At 45.5% G+C, this 12,914-nt stretch overlaps 1 pseudogene; it reads left to right on the top strand.

The window, feature by feature from the left end:
• Positions 1 to 2,062: 2,062 nt before the first annotated feature.
• The window catches only part of LOC115471380, a 30,507-nt pseudogene continuing 19,655 nt past the window's right edge, over positions 2,063 to 12,914 (top strand).

The raw sequence follows: 12,914 nt of genomic DNA, 5'->3' as shown, positions 1-12,914 counted from the left end.
GTTTGGCGATCCTGACTTCTAGGAGCTAATCTGCACGTCTTTCTAAGGGGATCAAGGTAAAATAGTGTTCACAGTCTAGTGTGTGCCAGTATGTTCTCCTAGGTCGAGAGTTTAGGATTTGGCAGAATCTTAGGCTTATCCTGCGTTAAGTTGCCCATCTCACCCCTCCCCAGCAGTGGTAACACTCCTATAAGGTCATTCTCTTTTTGAGCTGTCGTGTCTCATCCCTTACCCTTTGCGTTGGTTCTCTGCTTCCACCACCAGTTTCCAAGATGTTCATCTCCGCTCTTGCTGCTGCCAGCTATGGCAGTCTCGCTCTGTGCAGTTGGGCAGTTTCTTTCCATCCCTGGATTGTGCTTGAGTAGAGGTGTAGGCACTTGGTTCGAATTGGCCCTCGTAGCGTGTCCTGTGCTGGCTGTTTGAGGAGGTATGTGATGATGTCTGTACTGGGCTCGACGATTTCTCAGCTTTGCTGTGATGCTGGCAGCCACGTCGCTCTCATCAACATAATCCGTCAGACCAAGAGGGTTATCGACTGAGGCGCTTCAGCGTTGGCTCCAACCTGGACTGCGGGGTGTCGGTGATGTCTCCCACTGCTATTGTTGAAACTCTCATCCTGCGGTGGGTGATTTATCCTGTGGTTTCAGTAGTGGTCGCATCTTCTGGTTGCGGGTTACCCGTGAAATTTTTCTGTTGTTGCTGCTGAACTGGTTTTCCTTTTCTGTCTGACTTAGGGATGGGAAAGGTGAGGTTCCAGTTGCGATCGCGTCTCTCCAGTTGTGGGTCACCCGCGCTGACTCCTGGTGCTGCTGCTGAACTCAATCCCTGCAGTGAGGTTAGTTTTTCCATGGGGGTTTCTCCTGACTCCCGGAGGCTCAATCCAGATGTTCCCGCTGAACTCACTCCCTGCAGTAGGGTGAGTTTTTCCGTAGGGTCTTTCCCGATTCCCAAGAGACTCGATTGCCATTCAACTGTAGTATGTTCCAGGCATCATGCTTCCCTTGCACTCCTTCTTGGTCTAGCTCCAAGGGGCTGATAATTTACGTGTTTTCAGTTGCGTTTGCGTATTGCCTGGTACTTTCTTCTACCGATATATTAGTACTTGGGAATTTCTGCCATGATTCTGACCCCAAATTTGGCTCAAATTGTTGTGGTCGCCAGAGAGCTCGTTACAGGAGTTCCTGTCAGGTGGCCATCTTGAGATGTTTATGAAATTCATCTTGTATGAATTTCATAAACTGAACCATATATTGGACTGGGAATGGGATGTTGGACAAACATTCTCAGATAAACATTGAGAAGAGTTGATTAAGCAAACCAACCTATTTCTACCCAACTGAAAGAGAACAACATAAAGATTCTATTATGATAGACTGTTACACCCATAAGCTACATACATTTCCTCCACATTATGATCCTTGTTGTTGGTGAAACTGTGGAGTAATCAGTACCTTCATGCACTTGTGGTGGTCTTGTCCACTAGTAAAAGTTTCTGGGAACAGATTCAAGATATCATTGGTTCGATTTTAGAAGTTTTGGTTCAATTTACTCCTGAGAGATGCCTTTTGAATGTAATACCTCAAACAATTGCCAAGCAAAGTCAAAAAGGATTGTTTAGCTGCATATATGCGGCAAGAGCCACAATAGTCCCTGAATGGAGAGTGACTAGTCCTTTGTCTATCACTAGATGGCGTCAGAGACTGAGATATGTTATCCTTATAGAAAAGTTATCAGCTCTACATAAGAATAGATCAAACTCTTCAAACACTCTTAGAAACTGTTACAGATGTGTTTGAATTTAACATGAATAACATGGGGGAAGGGTTCTAGTTCTGGTTTGTTGATCTATGTTTGTTTTTTGTACTATATTGTATTTGTTTGTTCATAAATTTAGGGGACCTCAGGTGAGGCCTCTTAGTTATTGTATGAAAAATCTCGATAAAAAAATGCAAGTGACAAAAAGAAAAGGTTCAATGAAGCCATATAAGAACTGCTGTCATCTTTCACTGGATTTATTAACATAGCTTATAAAGTAGATGTGAAGTCTTAGTTTATTAGGTACATGTGTAATCATATGGATACAAGATTTCTAGACCATGAATTCAGGTAGAGTAGCTACTTCCTTGTCCCCAGAGGGCTTAAAATCTATTTTTTATTTTTACCTCAGGCAATAGAGGGTTAAGTGATTTCTCCAAGCTCATAAAGAGCCACAGATATGAAGTCTAAGTCTGAATTTGGACGTTTTGCAAAAAAAACGTCCAAAATCTGAATAGGAAAGAAGGTCATTTTCAAAAAAGAAAAATGACTATCTTTTGTTTTCGAAAATACTGTTTTGAACAATGTTTTGTGATTTGGATGGGGTTTTTTGGTCCATTTTCGAAAAAAAAAAAAAAAAAAATAATAATAATTCCAAGTGCAAAACGCACAAAACCAAGCCATTGGGATGTAGGAGGAGCCAGCATTTTTAGTAGACTGGTCCTCCTGACATCCCAGGACAGCAATAGGGCGCTACTGAAGTGGACTTCATAAACTGCTCCCAGGTACACATCTCACCATTGATCCCTGATCTTGTGTGCTGAGCCCCTCAAAACCCACCCAAAACCCACTACCCCCAACTGTACACCACTACCATAGCCCTTACTGGTGAAGGGGGCACCTATATGTGGGTACAGTGGGTTTCTGGTGAGTTTTGGAGGGTTCACAGTTTCCTCCACAAGTGTAGGGGGAGGTAGGAGCCTGGGTCCACCAGTCTGCAGTGCACTGCACCCAACACTAGACTGACTACTCCAGGGACCTGCATACTATTCTAATGGACCTGAGTATAACATCTCAGGATGGCATAGAGGTTGGTACGTAATGTTTTTCATCACATTTTTGGTGGGTGGGAGGGTGTTAGTGACCACTGGGGGAATAAGGGAAGGTCATTCCTGATTCCCTCCAGTGGTCATCTGGTTATTTAGGGCACCTTTTTGTGCCTTATTCGTAATAAAAATAGGTCTAGCTCAAAACGTCTAAGTTTTAGTCTTGGGCGGTTTTGTTTTGTTCCATTATGACTGAAAAATGTCTAAGTCTTAGGAACGCCCAAGTTCCGACCTGAACGTGCCCCTGGCACTCCCCCTTGAGATTTGGATGCACTTCTGGCGGACTTCAGAGAAAAACATCTAAAAATAGGTTTCAAAAATGCTGATTTCGACGTTTTTGTGAGAAAAACGTCCAAATGCAGACTTATGCCACTTTTTGGATGTTTTTCTCTTTTGAAAATGAGCCCAACAGTGACATTTGAACCTGGCTTCTCTGGTATCAGCCAGGTGCTCTAACTACTCGACTACTCTACTACAATTCTACAATGAGATTTTAGTTTGTGGATTCAGTTTTAGAGTATATGAAACTGTGCAGTAATTAATAATTTCATTTCATAAGCATGGATTAATGAGACAAAGCTAACATGAATTTAGTGAAGGGAAATCTTGCCTTTCCAATCTATTACATTTCTTTGAAGGGGTGAACAAACGTGTGGATAAAGGTGAGCTGTTCAATATTGTGTATCTGGATTTTCAAAAGGCATTTGACAAAGTACCTCATTAAAAACTCCTCAGGAAATTGGAGAGTCATGGGATAGGAGGTAGTGTTCTATTGTAGATTAACTACTGGTTAAAAGATAGAAAACAGAGAGTAGGGCTAAATGGTTAGTATTCTCAATGGATCAGGGTAGATAGTGGGGTTCCACAAGGTTCTGTGCTGGGACCGCTGCTTTTTAACATATTTATAAATGATCTAGAGATGATAGTAACATAGTAGATGACGGCAGAAAAAAAGACCTGCACGGTCCATCCAGTCTGCCCAACAAGACAACTCATGTGCAGAAGCATAGCCAGGTGGGGCGCAGGGGGAGCAGTCGCTCCCCTAAACAGCTGTTGAGAAAAATTGGCGCCTATGCGCCTCAACCCAATAAATATTTTATTTTTCTGCTCCCTCCCGAGTCCTATCTCTTCTGCCCGTGCTCTCCCATCCGCGAGGTCACTTCACTTTTACTTCCCGAAGCTTTCTCCCTCCGGCACTGGCGATTCACAGTCAGCCTGCCAGCGTCGGGGCTTCTCCTCCTCAGGCGTGTCCCACCTCTGCGGAAAACAGGAAGTTGCTTAGAGTAGGCGGGACGTGCCTCAGGAGGAGTAGCCCCGACACTGGCAGGCTGACCGTGAATCCAGAGAGTGACAAAAGCAAAGAAAAAGCTCTAGGAAAAGAAGTGCTGGTGTTGATGCAGGCGCTGAACACTCTTTGTACGCCAGAAGAAAAGTTGGCAGCACTCTGCAAGAAATAGGCGGATCTCTTGGAGGAGAGCAGGAATGTGCAGAAGCAGACGAAAGCGATGCAGAAGAAGCAAGCCCAGGTAATGAAAGAGAAGGTGCATCTGCATCCTGGCCCGTAACAAACTGGAATCACTCTGCCGGGAGCTCCAACGTCACAACTAGACGCTAAAGGAGGAAAATCTCCAGCAAGCGCGTGATGATGAGGAAAGATGTAAGGAGGCGAGCACACATTTCCAAATGACACTAAATGAAATCCAAGCCCAGATGGAGCAGCACGATATGTACAATGCTAAACTGTGGCAAGAAAACATGGAACTGGGAGACATTGAAAAAGCTCATTGAGCAGTATACGCTTCGAGAAGAGCACATCGACAAGGCGTTCAAACACAAGGAACTGCAGCAACAGCTGGTTGATGCCAAACTTCAGCAAACTAGGCAGCTCATGAAAGAAGCAGAGGAGAAACACCAGCGAGAAAGAGAGTTTTTGCTGAATGAAGCTTCAGAGTCACAGCATAAATGTGAGCAGATGAAGCAACAGGAAACCCAGCTAAAGCAGCAGCTTTCCCTCCCTGCACATGGATAAGTTTGAAGAATTCCAGACTATAATGGCCAAGAGCAATGAGGAGGAGATTAGGGACACAGGGCACTACTGGAAATGGGGGAGTAGATAGGGACACAAAGAGGGCACTACTGGAAAGAGGGAGGAGGAGATAGGGACACAGGTGCACTACTGGAAAGAGGGGAGTAGATAGGGACACAGAGAGGGCACTACTGGAAAGAGGGAGGAGGAGATTAGGGACATAGGGGCACTACTGGAAAGGGGGGAGTAGATAGGGACACAAAGAGGGCACTACTGCAAAGGGGGGAGTAGATAGGGACACTACTGAAAAGGGGAGGGGGAGATAGGGACACAGAGGGGCACCACTGGAAGGGGGGATATGGGGGTCAATGGTGAAAAAGGGGTAAGATGGGGACAAAGAGGTAATGCTGAAAAAGGGGGAAGATGGTAACCGGGGTAATGCTGGGAAGATGGGGACACAGGACAATGTTAGAAAAAGGGAGAGATGGGGACACCAGGATGGCAGATGCTAGAAAGGGGGAGATGAGGAGACCAGGTAGGCTTGTGCTGAAAAGGGGGGGGGGGAGATGGGGACACAGAAAGGGCAGATGCTGAACTTGGGGGCAGGATAGGGACAAGGGACACAGAAGGGAGATGCTGGACAGGACAAATAGTGGTGCAGAGGAAAAAATGATGGTGCACTTGGAGACAGATGTAGAAGGAAAAGAAAAAGAAGAAGAAAGGCGAGAGAAGAAATGGAAAGGTCAACCTGGAAAAGAATTTGTAAGGCTGACTCATGGCACATGGGTGGAGTGGAGGAGTGGCCTAGTGGTTAGGGTGGTGGACTTTGGTCCTAAGGAACTGAGTTCAATTCCCACTTCAGGCACAGGCAGCTCCTTGTGATTCTGGGCAAGTCACTTAACCCTCCATTGCCCCAAGTAAGCCACATTGAGCCTGCCATGAGTGGGAAAGCACAGGATACAAATGTAACAGAAAAAAAGACTATTCCCAGCAACAAAGGTAGAAAAAAATTATTTTTATTTAATTCTTTGTAAGCACTGAGATGTACCTGCTTTGTAAAATGTACATTTTTTATATTTTTATTTTGCAAAGTACAGGAGAAAATGCATTTCTCTTTTTTTTACCAGTTGTAAACAGGCCCACTGCACCAGTAGGGGGAGGAAGGAAGTCTCCTCCCCAGGATTAATCCGAGCTCCACAAATTGCCCCCAGCAGATACTTTCAAATATTCTTTTCTTTTTGTTTCCAAGTTACAGACAAAAGCTTTAGTCCAGCCCCGGGTTAGGGCTGCCCCTCACCCAGCAATCCAAAGTCTCCGCCCTTTCTTGAAGGGCTGCAATAGTCCCCTTTGAAAATACCCCTTTTCAAAGTCGGTATCACAAGCAGTGCTGGCCTCTAAGCAGGATTGTTCCCTCCTGTCCAACCAGGGTTTCCAGCTCCAACACAGTCCTTACACAACAATCAGGAGCAGCTGGGGGAACCAGGCTTGTAACTCTTCCAGCCCTCGGCCCCCCCCCCCCCCCCCCCCCCCCGCAAACAGTTCTAATCGAAAACAGGCTTCTTCCTTACAGCAGGTTTTAAATCAAAACATCTTTTAAACACATAGATTTCCACCTTCAGGTGCTACCTTCCTCAGGGCTCTCCAGCTCCTATTCCATCCTGCTTTCTGCCTCTTGCTCAGCCTCCTTAACCCCCTCCTCCACCCAATCCATCCAATCCTCCTCCTGCTTCTCACCCCACCCTTCCCTCTTACAGGTGGGAGGCATGATGTACTGATTACGGAGCCAGGGGAATTGGGCTTCTTCATTCTCCCTCCCTCTTGTGGTCGGAGTTGGTATATAGCCAGCTTGCCTATCCCTGGGGCTCCCCTTGCTGGGACGGGCAATGCATTCTGGGAGACGTAGTTCAGGGTTTTGTTGTTTCATTTTGTACCTCTGGGCTGTAGCCTTGTCACACAGTATAGCACTGTTTAGAGTCTGGCTTCCTTGGGCAGGGGGTCTCTATTTCAATTTTTGTTGTTGTTTTTTGGGGTTTTTTTTTTTTTTGCTGCTCCCTATTCTGCATTAGATTGGTAGCATGGAATGTTGTCACAATTTGGGTTTCTGCCAAATGCTTGTGACCTGGGTTGGCCACATTGGAAACAGGATACTGGGCTAGATGGACCATTGGTCTGACCCAGTATGGCTACTCTTATGTTATATAGATAAGGGTCTGTCCATGTTCTGCATGTGTGACTGAGGTGAAGGATTCTGCTAACATGTAGTATCTGTGTAGGAATGTGTAACAGTGCAGCTTGTTCCAGTTTCCCAATAGTAGGTATATTGGTGCTCCAGAGCCCAGTATAATATATATATATATATAGCACTGTCTTCTGATAGGTGGTTTAGAGCTGTTATGGTGTGGTAAGTTTTGTGTTCTAGGGCAGTCCTGTAGTACCCCCTTGCCAGTCAGGTTTTCAGGATATCCACAATAAATATGCATGACATTGATTTACATATACTGCCTCCATTACATGCAAATCTTTTTCATGCAGATTCATTGTGGATAGCCTGAAGACCTGAATGGCAAGGGGGTACTCCAGGACCACCTAGGGAAACACTTCTCTAGGTCCCACTGTAATATTTATAGCATTGTCTTTTCATAAGTGGGTTAGGGCTGTTTTGGTGTGGTAAGTTTTCAGTATAGGTTGTGGGTGTCTTTTTGCAGGGGTTTGTGTTATTTCACAAAGTGTCTAGCCCTATTTGAAAGTAGGCTCTGGGGCAAGGGCCACCAAAGGTCACCCAAGATAAAAATGCTCAAGACTAGTGTTCTTCATATCCTGTAGAGCCACCACACAAAAGCCCATCTGATTTAAACAAGGTATCTAGCAGTGGAAGGACTGGGTGTCCTATTCCTGAGGTGATGGTCACGATTTGAATATTTTTATTTGAAGTTAAGAAGACAGGTTGCCTGCTCTGGCCAGTCCAGGGACCTCTTCTGCGTCCTGCCTACTGATGTAACTTACTGTTTCCTTGTAGGCAGGACACAACAGAGACAGCCTGTATTAATCATTGCCCGCCACAGCCCCTGAGCAACAACACAGACATTGCTGTCTAGCTGACACCAACTGGCGCCTATTTTGTAAAGGTCTGCTCCCCCTGAGATCAAAACCTGGCTACGCCTCTGCTTATGTGTGCTACTTTTTGTGTATACCCTACTTTGATTTGTACCTGTGCTTTTCAGGGCACAGACCGTATAAGTCTGCCCAGCACTATCCCCGCCTCCCAACCACCAGCCCCGCCTCCCAACCACCGGCTCTGGCACAGACCGTATAAGTCTGCCCAGCACTATCCCCGCCTCCCACCACCGGCTCTGGCACAGACCGTATAAGTCTGCCCAGCACTATCCCTGCCTCCCACCATCGGCTCTGGCACAGACCATATAAGTCTGCCCAGCACTATCCCCGCCTCCCAACCACCAGCCCGGCCTCCCACCACCGGCTCTGGCACAGACTGTATAAGTCTACCCAGCACTATCCCTGCCTCCCACCACCGGCTCTGGCACAGACCGTATAAGTCTGCCCAATAACTAGTGAGGTAATTAAATTTGCTGATGGCACAAAGTTATTCAAAGTTGTTAAATTGCAAGAAGATTGTGAAAAATTACAAGAGGACATTACAAGACTGGGAGACCGGGCAACCAAATGGCAGATGACGTTTAATGTGAGCAGGTGTAAAGTGATGCATCTGGGAAAGAGGGACCTGAAATATAGCTATACTAGTAAAAAAAAGGCCCGTTTCTGAAAGAAATGAAACGGGCGCTAGGAAAATGATGATCTAATTGCAATTATGTTGTTAAGGGAACCATTGCCAAAAATCAGGGTATATAATGAGTAATATTGTGTTTTTTTAGAAATTCGTATGTATAGTATTTTAAAAAATAGTAAGCAGAATGTAAATAACTTTAATTGCAAACATAATGCTGGTTTAGATTTTTAAAATTTCTTTATAAACAATATTTTTTGTGTAAACTTTGTCACAATGAGGGAAAAGCTTTCCTTGTTCAGGACCATCTATAACTTTAACAATTGCATCAGAAGACTTACGAACTCATGAAAATGCAACATACAGTTGCCCATGTGTAAACACTGGTTCTGGTAGGAAAATGCCAACTTTTTCAAATGTTTGTCCTTGTGACTTATTAATTGTCACTACAAAAGCCAATTTCACAGGAAATTGTTTTCTCTATCCACACATGTCCAGCAACCCTCCTCTCCCCTGCCCCCCCCCCTCCCCCACCTCCAGCCACCCAGCGATTCTCCTCTCTCCCCTGATTACCTCCGTCGAAGCGGCCGCGTTATTGAAATCCCTGCCTGTCTCTAGCCTTCCCTTCGAGTTCGTTCCCTCAGAGTCCCGCCCTCGTGGAAAGAGGAAATGACGTCAGAAGGCGGGACTCTGAGGGAGCGAACTTGAAGGGAAGGCTAGAGACGAGCAGGGCTTTCAATGACGCGGCCGCTTCGATGGAAGTAATCAGGGGAGAGACAAGAATCGCTGGGTGGCTGGAGGGGGGGCAGGGGAGAGAGGAGAAATGCTGGGTGGCTGGAGGGGGCAGAGGGGAGAGAGGAGAATCGCTGGGTGGCTGGAGGGGGGCAGGGGAGAGAGAAGAATCGCTGGGTGGCTGGAGGGGGTAGGGGAGAGGAGAATTGCTGGGTGGCTGGAGGGGGGCAGGGGAGAGAGGAGAATCTCTGGGTGGCTGGAGGGGGCAGGGGAGAGAGGAGAATTGCTGGGTGGCTGGAGGGGGGCGGGGGCAGGGGAGAGAGGAGAATCGATGGGTGGCACAGGCAAACGAAGGCAGTGGTGGGAGGTGGACGTCAGGCAAGCAGGCTTCTACTGCGGGAGAGTGACGTCAGGAGATGGTTACGAACGCAGTGAGAGACATTGGAATGTTGCAGGAGCAAATTATTATATTAGATGATGCAAGGTTCAACATTAGGGGTCACCGACCAGGAAAAGGATCTAGGTGTCATCATTGATGATACATTGAAAGCCTCTGCTCAATGTGTGGCGGCAGCTAAGAAAGCAAATAGAATGTTAGGTATTATTAGGAAAGGAATGAAAAACAAAAATGAGGATATATAATGCCTTTGTATCGCTCCATGGTACTACTACTACTATTTAGCATTTCTATAGCGCTACAAGATGTACGCAGCGCTGCACAAACATAGAAGAAAGACAGTCCCTGCTCAAAGAGCTTACAATCTAATAGACAAAAAATAAAGTAATCAAATCAATTAATGTGTACAGGAAGGAGCAGAGGAGGGTAGGTGGAGGCAAGTGGTTACGAGTCAAAAGCAATGTTAAAGAGGTGGGCTTTCAGTCTAGATTTAAAGGTGGCCAAGGATGGGGCAAGACATAGTGGCTCAGGAAGTTTATTCCAGGCGTAGGGTGCAGCGAGACAGAAGGCGCGAAGTCTGGAGTTGGCAGTAGTGGAGAAGGGAACAGATAAGAAGGATTTATCCACGGAGCGGAGTGCACGGGAAGGGGTGTAGGGAAGGACGAGTGTGGAGAGATACTGGGGAGCAGCAGAGTGAGTACATTTATAGGTTAGTAGAAGACGTTTGAACAGGATGCGAAAATGGATAGGGAGCCAGTGAAGCGACTTGAGGAGAGGGGTAGTATGAGTAAAGCGACCCTGGCGGAAGACGAGACGGGCAGCAGAGTTTTGAACCGATTGGAGAGGGGAGAGGTGACTAAGTGGGAGGCCAGCAAGAAGCAGATTGCAGTAGTCTAAACGAGAGGTGACAAGGGTGTGGATGAGGGTTTTGGTAGAGTGCTCGGAAAGAAAGGGGCGGATTTTACGGATGTTGTAAAGAAAGAAACGACAGGTCTTGGCGGCCTGCTGGATATGAGCAGAGAAGGAGAGAGAAGAGTCAAAGATTACCCCAAGGTTTCGAGCTGAGGAGACAGGGAGAATGAGAGAGCCATCAACAGAAATAGAAAACGGGGGGGAGTGGGGAGGTGGGTTTGGGGGGAAAAATGAGAAGCTCAGTTTTGGTCATGTTTAATTTCAGGTGGCATTGAGACATCCAGACAGCAATGTCAGACAAGCACGCTGAAACTTTGGTTTGGATGCAAGATGACATATCAGGGGTAGAAAGGTAGATTTAGGAATCATCAGCATAGAGATGGTAGGAAAAGCCATGGGATGAGATTAATGAACCAAGGGAAGAAGTGTAGATAGAAAAGAGGAGGGGAACAAGAACAGAATCCTGAGGTATGCCGACAGGCAGAGGGATAGAAGTAGAAGAGGATCCACCAGAGTGAACACTAAAGGTGCGGAGGGAGAGGTAGGAAGAGAACCAGGAAAGGACAGAGCCCTGGAATCCAAGTGAGGACAGGGTATCGAGAAGTATGCTGTGATCGACAGTGTCAAAAGCAGCGGAAAGATCAAGAAGAATGAGGATGGAATATTGACCTCTGGATTTAGCCAGTAATAGGTCATTGGAGACTTTAGTAAGCGCAGTTTCGGTTGAGTGGAGAGGGCGAAAACCAGATTGTAGTGGGTCAAGAATAGCATGTGAGGAGAGAAAATCAAGGCAGCGGCGGTGAACAGCACGCTCAAGTAATTTGGAGAGAAAAGGAAGGAGGGAAATGGGTCGGTAATTAGAGGGACAAGTAGGGTCGAGTGAAGGCTTCTTAAGGAGAGGTGTGACCACAGCATGTTTAAAGGCAGTAGGGACAGTTGCAGTGGAAAGTGAGAGGCTGAGAATGTGACAGATAAAAGGAATAAGAGCAGGTGAGATGGCATTAAGAAGGTGGGTGGGAATGGGATCAGAGGAACAGGTGGTACATTTTGGTGCGACCACACGTTGAATACTGTGTGCAATTATGGTCACCGCACCTCAAAAAGGAATAGTGGAATTAGAAAAGGTACAGAGAACGGTGATGAAAATGATAAAGGGGATTGGACAACTTCCCTATAAGCTATAAGGAGAGGCTAAAGTGGCCAGGGCTCTTCAGCTTGGAGAAAAGACGGCTGAGGGGAGATATGATAGAGGTCTATAAAATAGTGAGTGGAGTGGAACAGGTAGACGTAATTGCTTGTTTACTCATTCCAAAAATACTAGGACTAGGGGCATGCAATGAAGCTACAAAGTAGTACATTTAAAATAAATTGGAAAAATAATTCTTCATTCAATGTGTAATTAAACTCTGGAATTCATTGCCAGAGAATGTGGTAAAAGCAGTGAGCTTAGTGGGGTTTAAAAAAAGGTTTGGATAGCTTCCTAAAAGAAATGTCCATAAGCCATTATTAAGATGGACCTGGGGAAAATCTACTGCTTATTTCTAGGATAAGTAGCACAAAATGTTTTGTAGTGTATTGGGATCTTGCCAGGTACTTGTAACTTGGATTGGCCACTGTTGGAAACAGGATGCTTAGCTTGATGGACCTTTGGTCTGTCTCAGTATGGCAAAACTTATATTCTTATTGACTAATAACTAAAAGATGACTAAACATGTTTAAGTGAAAAATTAAAGGTTGTACATTTAATACTTCCTAATTTTAGGACCTTATATACTAATGACAGAGATATCAAGTTATTCATTTCCAGGCTGGAGACCTTTATGGCCAGCCCTGGTTTTGAACTTACATCCCAAAATAGTGTATGATTTGTAGCCTGGTCCTGACCAAGGAGGTTAGATTGAGAACAGGAGATGGTATGAGGCTATCTATCCCATTATATTGGTTGAAGCCAGTAGGCGTAGTCACAAGTACTCCCAAAACAATATTGAATGCTATTGAAAGCAATAGTAAAAGATTATTAGAAATAATGGACTGCCTATGCGTGGTCCATTTGTAAAAAGTCAAAAGCTGTTCCATTTGGATAGGCAGTGCCTTAAAAGGTGGAGGACAAAAGATTTTTTAAAAAACGTGACAGCTTTTTAATTTATTATTTATTTATTTATTGCATTTCTATCCCACATTTTCCCACCTTTTTGCAGGCTCAATGTGGCTTACAATAAATCATGAGTAATGGAAATATATAAA

The sequence above is a fragment of the Microcaecilia unicolor genome, chromosome 1 (genome assembly GCF_901765095.1).
Source record: "Microcaecilia unicolor chromosome 1, aMicUni1.1, whole genome shotgun sequence".
Lineage (NCBI taxonomy): Eukaryota > Metazoa > Chordata > Amphibia > Gymnophiona > Siphonopidae > Microcaecilia > Microcaecilia unicolor.
The sequence above is the reverse complement of the archived record's forward strand: the minus strand, read 5'-3'. Positions and strand labels throughout refer to the sequence as shown.